The 13256-nt window shown below is 48.8% G+C and overlaps 1 protein-coding gene across 3 annotated transcripts in view; it reads right to left on the reverse strand.

Moving 5' to 3' along the window:
• LOC147628123 (uncharacterized) overlaps positions 1-13256 on the reverse strand; it is a 230797-nt gene that overhangs the window by 8686 nt on the left and 208855 nt on the right. The window lies entirely within an intron of this gene.

Here is a 13256-nt window from a genome sequence, read left to right on the forward strand (position 1 = left end):
ATCCTCTACTGATCCAAATATACCCAAGCTCTGCACCCCAAGAAACTCTCGGTGAGTCACTAATCCAAAAACCAACAGATTTGTGCCAATTAACGAGTGCCCCTGCTGCCAAACAAAACTCTTCCAGTGCTACCCGGAAGAAACATAAGCATATGTGTGAGGCCTCCAAGAACGTGGCTGTGTCATCAGCTAACTCAAAGTCAACAAGCTCCTCTTGACTAAGAAGAGGCAACCTCAATTCAGAAATACCAGCAATGGAGCCGAGGAAGATGCTCATGGCCTCTGCAACTATGATATATAATAATGGGGCTAAAGGGCAACCCTGTCGTACTGAGCGAGAGATGTGAAACCGCTCTCCTTTATCACCACAAGCGAGCACACTACTGTGGGCATCACGATACATGCATGAAACTCCCTTGATCCATCTTTGAGAGAAACCGATATGGCTAAGAGCACCCCAATCCACTCTATCATAGGCCTTCTCAAAATCCAAAAGCAGAATGGCTAAGGACTGATTACTTCCTTTGGCCCATTCCAGAGTCTCCCAAATGTTATCAAAGATGCTCCTTCCCTGTAAGAATCCATTCTGAGTATCATGAATGACATAATGCAAAATTGGCTGCAATCTAATGTTCACTGCCTTAGCAAGAATCTTATATGCAGTCCCAAGTAAGGTGATAGGTCTCCACTGGCCAATCAATGTCTTATCACTACTTTTAGGGATAAGATAGATAAGCTCCTCAGTGAGAGAAGAAGGCATAGAACATGTGTTCCCACTTTTAGGGATAAAATAGATAAGCCCCTCAATGAGAGAAGAAGGCATAGAACCTGTGCCAATGTGATCTCAGTCCCAATCTCATCCAAAAAGTAATGAAAAAAACAGGGGAGAGGCCATCCTCCCCTGTATCCTGCGAGCTTGGGAGTTGCTGAGACCGGGGCTTTCTCACAGACCTCCCACTTGTGATGAGGAGCGGGCCAGATAGCCGCTCATCTGGAGCCCCGCGGTACGCACAAAGCAGGGTCATATGCTGGGTTCTCGGCCTCGTCTAGCCTGGGGACCATTGGCGGCAGGCCCAGCACGCACTTTTGGAGATTGGCAGGCCTTTTGCAGTCTCCCGGAGGAGATCCAGGCAGAGAGGCTGAGTCACTTCAGAGGGGGGCTGATTATGAGGGATGACATTCAGGAGGCTCTCACTGAGGAGTGGTTCACGCCTTTTGAGCCAGCAGCCCCACGGTGGATGGGAGCCTTTACACAGTTGGAGATCCTGATTGCTGTCAGAGCTTGCACTGAGGATGGTAGATGCCTGTACTATTGAGATACAGGATGAGGGCACACTTTAGAGAGTGGAGGTGGAGTCACCTTTGGTTGCAGAGTGCATCTTTCAGAGGATACGGGTAGTGGCCGCCGCTTCTCGGAAGTGGCATATTAATCCAGACCCTGCAGGTGTGGACCCTGATTGGTGCATATGGGCATATGCTGCGCGTCCCTTGGCCCGGCTCCAGTGGGACCTTGGCGAGTACGAGTGGCATGATCCTTATGTGTCCCCCGAGGCCACAAAGATCACCTTTTTCCAATACACTGCTCGGTTGGGGAGGCATATTTTGACTGCGAGGAGGACGGTCTCTCCAGCTGCATCGGAGCATTGGTGGCTACAGGGACTCTCACAGGAGTTCTTGGAGGATTTTTGGACCAGAGGCTATGGGCTAGCAGATAGGCACGCAAGATCTCGGCTTTCCAGTGGTGGCTGGTTGCCCACAGGGGCTCTGCAGTTGGCACCTGGCTTGTCTACAGTGGCCTTCCGCCAGCCTGCGTCTGATGCGGCCACCCATTGGAGACACAGCGACATTGCCTATGGGACTGTCCACAGGCGCAACAGATTTGGCTGAGGATTTTGCGCATTTTGGCCCCCCTCTCTCCAGAGGGAATGTATACATGGGGAGCCGCTACTTGGTTGACTTCGTTAGGGCTAGCTCTGGGATACGAGACGGAGCAGGACAGCCAGGCCATCAGATTCATTGGGGGCCAGCCTCGCCTTGTTCCTTCACCGGATTCCTCGACAGCCAGCTAGACACAGGAGAGGGATTTACGATGGGAGCTCCTCAGCAGCCTCACCATATGGTTCACCTGGAGAGCCCGTTGTTTCAAGGCCTTTGAGGGGAGACTGGAGCCACTAGCAGAGACTGTTCGGGCTATCTGGCAGGAGTTGATTCACACCCTGCGAGGCCAGTATGACCGCATCCGGGGCGACTCGGATCGAGCGATCTTGCGACGCCAAGCCTTCCACACCACTTGGCGCAGCGGCCCTTTCTATACTCTACACGCGGGTACCCCCCGCTGGCACTACAGGCCACCTGTTTGGATTTTCCCCCCTCCTATTGTATGATATAGCCTCTCAGTTATTTGTACTTTTCTGCACCTAGGGAGAGTCTCCCTAGCTGCCTTGATTGGATCTCTGCTCTGTCTTCTTATGAGCAAGAGAGGGTTTGTAGCCCATTGGGCTTTTTTCTTTTTATAACTAATGAAAGGATCTTTTCATGGAAAAAAAAAAATCTTGGCCAATGTGTGACCAATCGTAATAGTCCTGTAGTTACCGGGATCCATGGGGTCAACTGCTTTTAGAATGAGCATAATGATATTAGAAAACCAATCCCAAGCATCTCTGATCCTCAAACTCCATGACCCTGCGTAACGGCCCAAAACCCTCTCGGAAGAGGCAGTGATATCTCCCTCGGATCTCATAATAGACTGTACATCGGCAAATGTAGTGCTCCTCTATGTCTGCCTCCTGGTAGCATAGCTGACAAATGCGGTCATCCAAGATCTGATGCACATATCGCCCTGCCTCAATCCGCAACTGGTGTGATGAGGTCCAGTGGCACAACGTATCCCATGTGATAGATGTACATCCATGTACGCCAGGCGGGTGATAAAATCACATGGTGAGAGGTGTAGAAAATGGCTCTTGTAATGAGCCATTTTCGTGCCTAAGGGCTCAAGGGGGCTAGTCCATGTCCTCTCTGTGTCCACTTTGATGATATCCATCCTGATCACGCGGCTTTGCTTTGAGAGGGTGAGATCCAAAAATGGACAATCCAAACTATACTGAAAGGGTGGTAGTGCCTCTATCCGCAAACCATGTAGGTCAAACCATGATCTCATCTAAGCGTACCAGCAATGAGTACCTCCATCCTTTGCCAACTATATGGATGAGGTCAATGCCAATCGGGAGTACCTCCGCTGAGGGAGCTCCCATAGCCGCTGTAAAAAGGTAACTACCTGGAATAGGGCCTCGATTACTACTGGTGCGGCACCCAGCTCAGCCCGAACAATCTCATGTGGTACTGATGATTTGCTCCGAATCATGCGGGGAATCATCATAATCAGTGGTCTCTCCATGTGCCTCCATCCCTCATCCGTCCCTCTCTGAGATCTGTGATGTATACTGGGTCCCCAAATTGGAGCTCCGTACACGGGTCGGTGTGACAAGCGTATCAAATAGCCACAATTTGGTGCGCGGCTCCTGAAACTGTATGTGTGCACACTGCCTCTCAAGTGCCCCGAAGGCTGCATGCCCTCGAGCTAATCTAGCTACTGCTGCCTCCTTCGGGGAGAAATGCGGTCCTGTGAAAGTAACTCCCAAGTAGACATATGACCTGACGTACTCAACCGGCTCCCCTCGGAAAGTGAACTGAGGCTCTAATCTCGTCACCCATGCCTGTGTGCTCTTAAACACCATAACCTTGGTTTTCCCAAGGTTCACAGTCAGATCTCTATCTGCACAGAAAGCGTGTAATGCATCCAGGTGTCTCTGTAATCCCTCTGGAGAGTCTGAGATTAGAACAATATCATCAGCATATAACAAGATTGGTATCAACACCCCTGCCAGGCATGCCCCTAGGCCTCCCAATCTGTCTACATAATCAGAGACCACATCAATGTACAGTCCACAAAGGGTGGGCGATAGCGGGCATCCCTGCTTCACCCCTATCATGCTGGTCACCATATCGTATAGTCCGCTTGGAGCTTGGACTCTGCCTGTCATAGACTCATACAAAGCATATATCCCCCACTACATATCCTCGGGTACCTCAATGTCATGCAATCTGTGCATAAGCCTGGCACGTGGTACGGTATCGAAGGCTTTGTGGAAGTCCACAAAGCAGCAGTATATCCTTCTTTTCTGTGCCTTGCACTCTTCAATAAGTGCCCGAAGTGTCAGTATGTGATCCAAGGTAGTAAATCCTCTCCTGAAGCCGGCCCAGTGGGTCATCTCCGACTCCAATATCCATGTGCTCGATGACCATGCCTCTGCCCAGTGGGTCAGCTCCGACTCCAATATAGAGCCATATAGTTTGGCCAAGTAATGACCGATCATGATCGTCCTATAATTGCCTGGTACCATGGGGTCCCCACTCTTAAAGAGTGGTACAATGATCAGGAAACCCTCACAAATGGCACGATTAAACACATGTACGATGAGCGGAGCCAAAGTGTCGCGCACATATGAGAAGTGCTCTACAACTAGCCCATCATGATACTGTGCCTTTCCATTCTGTAACCTGTCTATCGCATCTAGCACCATCCGCATAGTAAAAAAGGTGCTACTAGCCGGCCAGTGGAGGGGGGGGGGGTGGGGGGCTGTCTTGGTGCATCATATAGCTCTCTAGCATAAGTATGCCATGCCTCAGGTGCAGTAGTCGGAGTACTAGGCTGTCTCTCCTGAAACATCTTCCATGCCCTCTTGCTGTCCTTCCCTAGGAAGAGTTGGTAGATCTCCTCCTCTAGCTTAGCCAGGTAGGCTCGTTTCTTCCTGGCCTGTCTATGCGTGTGAGTCCCAATGGCAATCTCACGTTGTAGTTGTTCTCGTGTCTCACGACACTCATCATCATACCAACTGTTCTGTGGGGCAGTGCTGCAGGGGGGTGGAAGGGATCATAGTGCAGGGAAACACATATGAGGCGGATGCATGTAGTACACCTGCCAATCCTCTTGTGATCTCGTCCAGAGGGCTATGCGGGTCAAAAGCAAACAAGCCATCAGGTACTGCATCTCGGTAAACCCCAACTGTCTCACGTGTAAACTAATAGTTCGGGTACCTAGGTAGATGAGTGGCTGGCCCATCTCTCGGGGATCTACCTACTAGTGTGAAACTCAAGTATGCATGATCGGCTGCTATGCCAATGGGCCGACTGGAAATGGTGAAACCCCGCACATCAGGTATCAATGAAGGAGATCCCATCAAGTAGTCCACTGTGCTCGCTCCCCCTTTAGATTTCCAGTGTGTGAGAGCATCTGATCCTTGCCATCTCGATAGGCCATTGTATATGACCAACCAATGTGCACTCCCGAGTGTGAGAAAATGCATACCATAATCTGTAATCTCCCCCTCATCCTGTGCTGATCTCCGATCTTTGCAACCCTATATCCTCTGCCGTGATCGCCCTGTACATAGCCTCATGCGTATCATACAGCTCTGTTTGCTCTATGCCTGTACGTGCATTAAAGTCTCCCAATAGTAATATGTCTCCCATGCTGGCAAACCTCATGATATCATCATATAGTGGCGTATAGGGCGACTCTCCTGATGGTGCAAACCTAGAGTGGGTTGGGGGGAAAGTAGGATACCGCCACATATAGCTCGCGGAGCCCCTCTCTGCATATTCGGACCTACATGTACCTCGCATTTGCATCTCTATGTACCACATGTATTTTGTGACAAAGCTCCTCCCTGAAAAGTATTGCCACTCCACCAGATCCTATGGTACCTCCCACTGTGCGTGGCTGAGGGCGGAGCACTGATTCCCATCTATAACCCTACACGTTAGGAAGCCTCTTGTTTGCGCACTGATGGGTCTCCATATACATAGCAATATCACTGTGTCTCAAAGTATCATGCATCTGTTCTAAGGGCTCCGTTGCAATTCCACACTGTGAATCGCAAGGTCTCATATGCCGCGAACCGTCAAGCGGGCCTCCTCTCCGTAATGATGACTCGGCCATCTCTCTATACCGCCCAGTTCCCCTCTTTCCTTGCCTCAAGCACACACGGCATGTGTTCCTTTCAATGTGCTATCTATGCCGGTGTAAGGTTCTCATCCAAATAAATCTTTTCCCCCTTAAAGGCCATCCTTTGGAGAGGAAGGCCTTCTTCTTCTCCAAGTCACCAAACCTCATCATCAATATCTTCTTCTCCAAGTCACCAAACCTCATCATCAATATCTTCGCCCTGGTTTCATCTCTGCCTACTCGCCATGCTCGGGTAATGGGTACATCAGTGGCTCCATTTTTTCTTGCAAGAGCTTTTGCATCCTCTTGGGGATTTCCCTTATCTTCCCACCCAACTACGCGTACATGTAAGGCACGTGCCCGTCTCTTGGCTTCCTCTTCCAATGTAGCATTCATCACCTCTACTTTATTGACTGGTTTATCCTTCTGCTTTTTTACTACTTCAATCCATGGGTTGACTTCCTCAATTTGTTTCTTTGTGGCACTGGCAATTTCAGCCCATGAATGCATTTCCTTCTCACCTGCAGCCACTTTTGCCTTACATGCTTCCAAAGTGTTTTGCATTTCTGTGATGTCTTTTTCGCGGTCAGCCATACATGTCTTCAAAGTGCCTTCGTACGATGCAACTGTTGTGCCAATCTCCCGGAGCATGTCATCCTTCCATTTCTACATCTCTTTTTTCATTTCTGTGTGCATCAAGGCTTGGGCTAATTCCATCTCAACCCGTACTTGGGCTTGCATTTCTCCCTTCAACTGGGCATATATCTCTTCCTTCTGTGTTTTGTATATCACTTTCCTTTGGACATGCATTTGCTCGGTCCATTCCTTTTCAAGCTCCTGTAACATGGTGTCTCTGTCCTTATGTGCAGCTATATCTCGTCCTTATGTGCAGCTATATCTCCTAATAAAGGACCTCATCTCGTCGGGCCATCTTCGCAAGCCTTCGTGAGCTAGGGGACATGATCCCTTCCCTCAGTCTTCTACGGTAGGCATTTGGTGCCTTCGTGGGGGTGTGTGAGGCTGTCTCACCATCCTGTTCTCCCTCCTAGGATTGAGACATGTTTTACCCTAGTTGCTGCCTTGGGGGCCTAAGCAAGGGTGGGTGCGAAAAGGGAGGGAGACAAGCGACTGAGCAGAGCAGAGTAGAGAGGCCGGCAGAGGTAGACAGGGACTGCCTATGCGCAGAGCAGGCATAGGCGCAAAGATAGAGGTGTGCAGGTGGGCAGCGCATGCAGAGACGGGCAGGCTATATCATGGGCAGAGCAAACAAAGGTGTGCATAGGCAGAGGCGTGCAGATAGAGGCGCCGCAAAGAGCAGGCAGAGGCGCAAAGACAGAGGTGCGCAGGTGTCCTCAGGAGAAATGAAATGAAATATTAACGTCTTCAGAAGGCCAAAATGACCTATGAGACCAAAAAGGTTACAACAATTGGTGGATCTGGATCTGATACAATGTCTGTGTAAGAAAAGCTAAAACAACTAAACAACTAACTGAAACTGAAACAACTATGAGTAAAAAGTACAGTACTAGGAGCTCTTAATGGATAACATCTGGGAGGAAAACTCCAGCAACAAAGGTAAGCATCATACACATCACTATCCAAAGATGTCTCTCATCGGTCGATGGCGGATATCCTCAATGTCCTCCATGGTGAGTACTCTGACTGGAGAGAGAGAGAGAGAGAGAGAGAGAGAAATGAAAATGAAATGAAATGATATATTAACGTCTTCAAAAGGCCAAAATGACCTATGAGACCAAAAAGGTTACAACAATTGGTGGATCTGATACAATGTCTGTGTAAGGAAAGCTAAAAACAACTAAACAACTAACTGAAACTGAAACAACTATGAGGAAAAGTACGGTACCAGGAGCTCCTAATGGATAACATGTGGGAGGAAAACTCCAGCAACAAAGGTAAGCATCATACACATCACTATCCAAAGATGTCTCTCATCGGTCCATGGCGGATATCCTCAATGTCCTCCATGGTGAGTACTCTGACTGGACGTCTCCCATGCCGTGTCTACTAAAGACCCAATCGGAGAGAGAGAGAGAGAGAGAGAAATGAAATGAAATGTTATATTAACGTCTTCAAAAGGCCATAATGACCTATGAGACCAAAAGTTACATCATGGTGGATCTGATACAATGTCTGGATTTAAAAAAAAAAACCCAGAAAATGAAAAATAAAGATGATACTACTGGCACCTAGAAAATGAAACTGGAACTGGAATATAGTGAGGGGAGGGTACGCTATGGAGGTGAGTGGAATATAGTGAGGGGATACAATATCATGTGGGACGGAGGGGTACACTATGGAGGTGCCTCCATCTCATAATATGTGCCGCATCGGACACTGGCGGATCTCCTCAATATCCTCTGTGGTCAACACCCTGACTGGGTGTCCGGCATGCCTCGCAAGAATAATCCGAATCTGCCGCTGCAACCTCCGTCTATGCTGGGATGCCCTCCTCCGTAGTCGTGGGCGTCTGAACCACCCAAGCTCAGTCGCACGATCAATCAGTGTACCCCTGGTGTGGGCGGTATCCATGTCCTGCTGCTGCTGCTGTGGTCCATCTGGCGCAGTGATGGCTGGACTAAAGAAATCTGTAATGTGCCTATGAGTCTGGCTCTCTATGCGCCTAAGCAGGCTATCTCTATGTCTCCGCAGCTCCAGCAAGAACAATCCCAAACACCTCTGGTCCTGGTACCCCATGACTCTGGAAAGTGGTCCAAAACCCTCTTTGAATAAACAGTGGAAACGACCACGTATCTCATAGTATGCAGTACAATGGCATATATAATGCAGCTCTGTCTCTGGCTCCCCATGGCATACTCGGCATATCTTGGCCTCAGCTGGTATACCTCTATATCGGCCAATCTCAATCTCAAGCTGGTGTGAGGATGTGCGAATCTGACCAATAGCGCATCGTACTGCATGAGACAAGTGTACATCCATGTAACTGGGTCTGATCACAAAACCATCTGCTGTGAGCTGAAGAAAATGCTCTCTGTAGAAAGCCATCTTCGTGCCCAGCTCCTCAGTCGGCTGTATCCATGTCCTCCTAATGTCCAGCTGAACTAAATCCTGACGGATGAGTCTGGTAATCTCTGTCCGTGTGAGAGTGAGAGAGGGTGCCTCCAGAGAATACTGGAAGGGAGGCAATCTGTCCATGCTAAAACCATGTGCCTGGAACCAAGATGTCATCTGTCCATACCAACAAGCCGTGTCTCCCTGTAAAGCTAACTGTCGGGAGGACTCCAGGGCGAGGCGTGCATATCTGTCTCGGGGGAGATCCCACAAGCCATGTATGTAGGAGACTGATCTCGTAAGAGCCTCAATCACCAGAGGGGCAGCCGCCAGCTCTGCTCGAATAATCTCATGAGGTACCACGGCCTTGGCTCTAATAATCCTAGCAATCATAGATACCAAAGGCCTCTCCATACCTCTCCACCCGCCTGCGCTGTGATGGCCCACTGAAGGTCGCCATATCTGCACTCCATAAAGCATAGCTGATGTCACTAGAGTGTCAAAAAGCCAAAGTTTCGTTCGAGGTTCCTGTCAAAAAGCCAGAGAGAGAGAGAGAGAGAGAGAGAAATGAAATGAAATAAAATGAAATATTAACGTCTCTAAGAGGCCATAGTGGCCTATGAGAACAAAACTCAGAGTACATTTGAAGTTGGTGTCTTATCAAAGAGAACAACTAAATGAGACTAAAAAAGTACAATAAGCTGATTGTCCTACAGTTATAAGAACAGAACAGTAAGACTCGGAGATGATACTGAGTAGAAAATACTGGAAAATACTGAAAAATGTATATTAGGTAGATCCATGTATGCTGATCAGTTGAAGTGTCGCCCTCTCCTTAGATCAAGTATCTCCGCCATGGGGCTGTCTAGAATGGAGAGGTCAGAATGGAGAGGTCGTAGAAGCGAGGTAGGCGCCTCCGATGCCGAGCGATAATGGCTCTCATCTGGCAATGGTGAGGATGCCGTGGTCGGGATCCTGGTGGGCGTGGCCGATGAGCACGACATAAAATAACTGTTCTATCAGTGGTGACTCCCTAGGAGCGTGGTCGGTGCCCTGATGGCCCAATGGAGGAGGTATCAGGAGGTGTGTGGGCTGGGTTGCTGGTGCTGGTGCCAAAGAAATCTGTCAGGGTCCTCTGTCTAGGTACATCATGGCTCGGCCTGTCTGCTAGTGGCATCAGGGAATCTAATGATCAGGGGTCACTCTCGTGTCATATCCTTTCCTGCCCTCCATGTATTTGCAAAGGGGGGGGCGATCCCGTCCACTCCTAGCATCTAGCAAAGTGTCATGGCATCCTCCTTTGGGGAAGCCCCCGCCTGTAGTCGCCGTACTCGCACATGGAGGGCCCTATCCTTCCTGCGTTTCTCCTCCTCGAGAGTCTCATGTATGATGCTCTGCGGGGGTTTGTGCTTCTTCACCACCTCCACCCAATCTTTCTTAGAGGTTTGCAGTTATTCCCGCAGCTTATCACTTGCAGCTTTCAACTGCTCCAAGTCAGTCCTTAAACCCTCCTGAATATTCAGTTCCCCTTCCTCCAATGTATGGTCCTTGACCGTAGCCTTTAGGGCTTCCATTTTTGCCCGGAGTTCCCCTATCATTGGGGCAGCTTCTGACATTCCTGTTTGTTGCAGCTGGATCTCTTTCAACATCTGATTCACCTCCTCCTGGTGGTTCACTTGGGCTGTCAGTTTTTCAATCCTGTTGTTCTTTCCCTGTATCTCCTTGCGGAGAGTTGTATTAACGGAGAGAGAGAGAGAAAGGAAATGATATATTAACGTCTTCAAAAGGCCAAAATGACCTATGAGACCAAAAAGGTTACAACAATTGGTGGATCTGATACAATGTCTGTGTAAGAAAAGCTAAAAACAACTAAACAACTAACTGAAACTGAAACAACTATGAGGAAAAGTACGGTACTAGGAGCTCCTAATGGATAACATCTGGGAGGAAAACTCCAGCAACAAAGGTAAGCATCTGAGAGTTGTATTAAGAGAAAGAGAGAGAGAGAGAGAGAGAGAGAGAGAGAGAGAGAAATGAAATGAAATGAAATGTTATATTAACGTCTTCAAAAGGCCATAATCACCTATGAGACCAAAAAGTTACGTCATGGTGGATCTGATACAATGTCTGGATAAAAAACCAGAAAATGAAAAATAAAGATGATACTACTGGCATCTAGAAAATGAAACTGGAACTGGAAGGTAAACAAAAACCCTTACAGGGTGTGAATATAGTGAGGGGGGGGATACGCTATGGAGGTGAGTGGAGTACAGTGAGGGGATACAATATCATGTGGGACGGGGGGTACACTATGGAGGTGCCTCCATCTCATAATATGTGCCGCATCGGACGCTGGCGGATCTCAATATCCTCTGTGGTCAGCACCCTGACTGGGTGTCCCGCATGTCTCGCAAGAATAATCCGAATCCGCCGCTGCAACCTCCGTCTATGCTGGGATGCCCTCCTCCGTAGTCGTGGGCGTCTGGACCACCCAAGCTCAATCGCACGATCAATCAGTGTACCGCTGGTGTGGGCGATATCCATGTCCTACTGCTGCTGCTGTGGTCCATCTGGGGCAGTGATGGCTGGACTAAAGAAGTCTGTAATGTGCCTCTGAGTTTGGCTCTCTGTGCGCCTAAGCAGGCTATCTCTATATCTCCGCAGCTCAAGCAAGAACAATCCCTAACACCTTTGGTCTTGGTACCCCATGACTCTGGAAAGTGGTCGAAAACCCTCTCTGAATAAACAGTGGAAACGACCACGTATCTCATAGTATGTAGTACAATGGCATATATAATGTAGCTCTGTCTCTGGCTCCCCATGGCATACTCGACATAAAGAGAGAGAGAGAGAGAGACGTCTTCAAAAGGCCAAAATGACCTATAACACCAAAAGGTTACATCATATCCATGAGGTACGTCATCTTGGGTACAAAACAGTAATAAAGAAAAATAACCAAAATCTAGAACTAAAAAATCTGATCTAGAAACATGAGTAGAGAGCTCTCATATCACCCTAATACATCCCTCTTGGGCCGCTATGACATGGTGCTCAAGGTGGTAAAACTGAGCCGGAGCGAGTATTAATGTCTTCAAAAGGCCAAAATAACCTATTACACCACAAGGTTACATCATATCCATGAGGTACATCATCTTGGGTACAAAACAGTAATAAAGAAAGATAACAAAAATCTAGAACTATAAAATCTGATCTAGGTACATGAGCAGAGAGCTCTCATATCACCCTAATACATCCCTCATGGGCCGTTGTGACATGGTGCTCAAGGTGGTAAAAGTGAGCTGCCGAGAAGGTCCTGCGATGATGAGAGATGATGGCCCGGATCCTCTTGTGGTGGCGTGGCCATGGGAGAGGGCCGTAGGGTCTGGGGCGTTGAGCTCTACATAACTCAGTGGCTCTATCGAGTGTCACACCTCTCGGCCAAGCTTCTGCACTAGAATGTGGCCGGGTATGATGGGTGGATTGGCGCTCGGAGTGCTGGTATGGAAGAAGTTAGTGGGAGCTCTCTGTGCTAGTCCTCGAGCAAGTACAACTGATCTAGATCTCACTAAGCACTGCTTGTGTCTACGGAGCTCTAGAAGAAAAAGTCCCAAGCATCTCTGATCCGAGAAGTCCATGATCTTGGAAAGTGGTCCAAACCCAACTGGGAAGAGGCAGTGGAACCTCCCCCGAATCTCATAGTATATAGGGCATCGGCATATGTAATGATCCTCTGTCTCAATCTCTGTGTAACAGAGCTGGCATATCCTGTCCTTTGGTGCAGCCGCCCTGGGCCCATATCCGGCAGTCTCCACTCTCAGCTGGTGGGACGAGGTGCGGATCTTGCCAATCGCACATCTCACCCCAAAAGATAGGTGTGTGTCCATGAAGCGTGGGCGGATGATGAAACCATCCTTTGTCAGGCATAGGAGATGATCTCTATAGAAGGCCATCTTTGTCCCCAGTGGAAGACTAGGTGAATTCCATGTCCTCAATGAACTCCATGTCCTCTGAGTATCCAATCTGACAATGTCCTTCTTGATAACCCTGTTCCGCTCTGTGCAGCTGATAGCAAATGATGGGGCCTCTATGCTGAACTGGAACGGGGGGAGTGCCTTCATTTGCATACCATGCATGCCAAACCAAGTGCCTACCTGTGCATACCAGCACTCTGTATCTCCCTCAAGTGTCAGTTGTCTCGAGGACTCCAAGGCTATCCGGG

The sequence above is a fragment of the Cibotium barometz genome, chromosome 19 (genome assembly GCF_041138505.1).
Source record: "Cibotium barometz isolate CiBa-2024 chromosome 19, ASM4113850v1, whole genome shotgun sequence".
In the NCBI taxonomy this organism is placed as follows: Eukaryota; Viridiplantae; Streptophyta; class Polypodiopsida; order Cyatheales; family Cibotiaceae; genus Cibotium; species Cibotium barometz.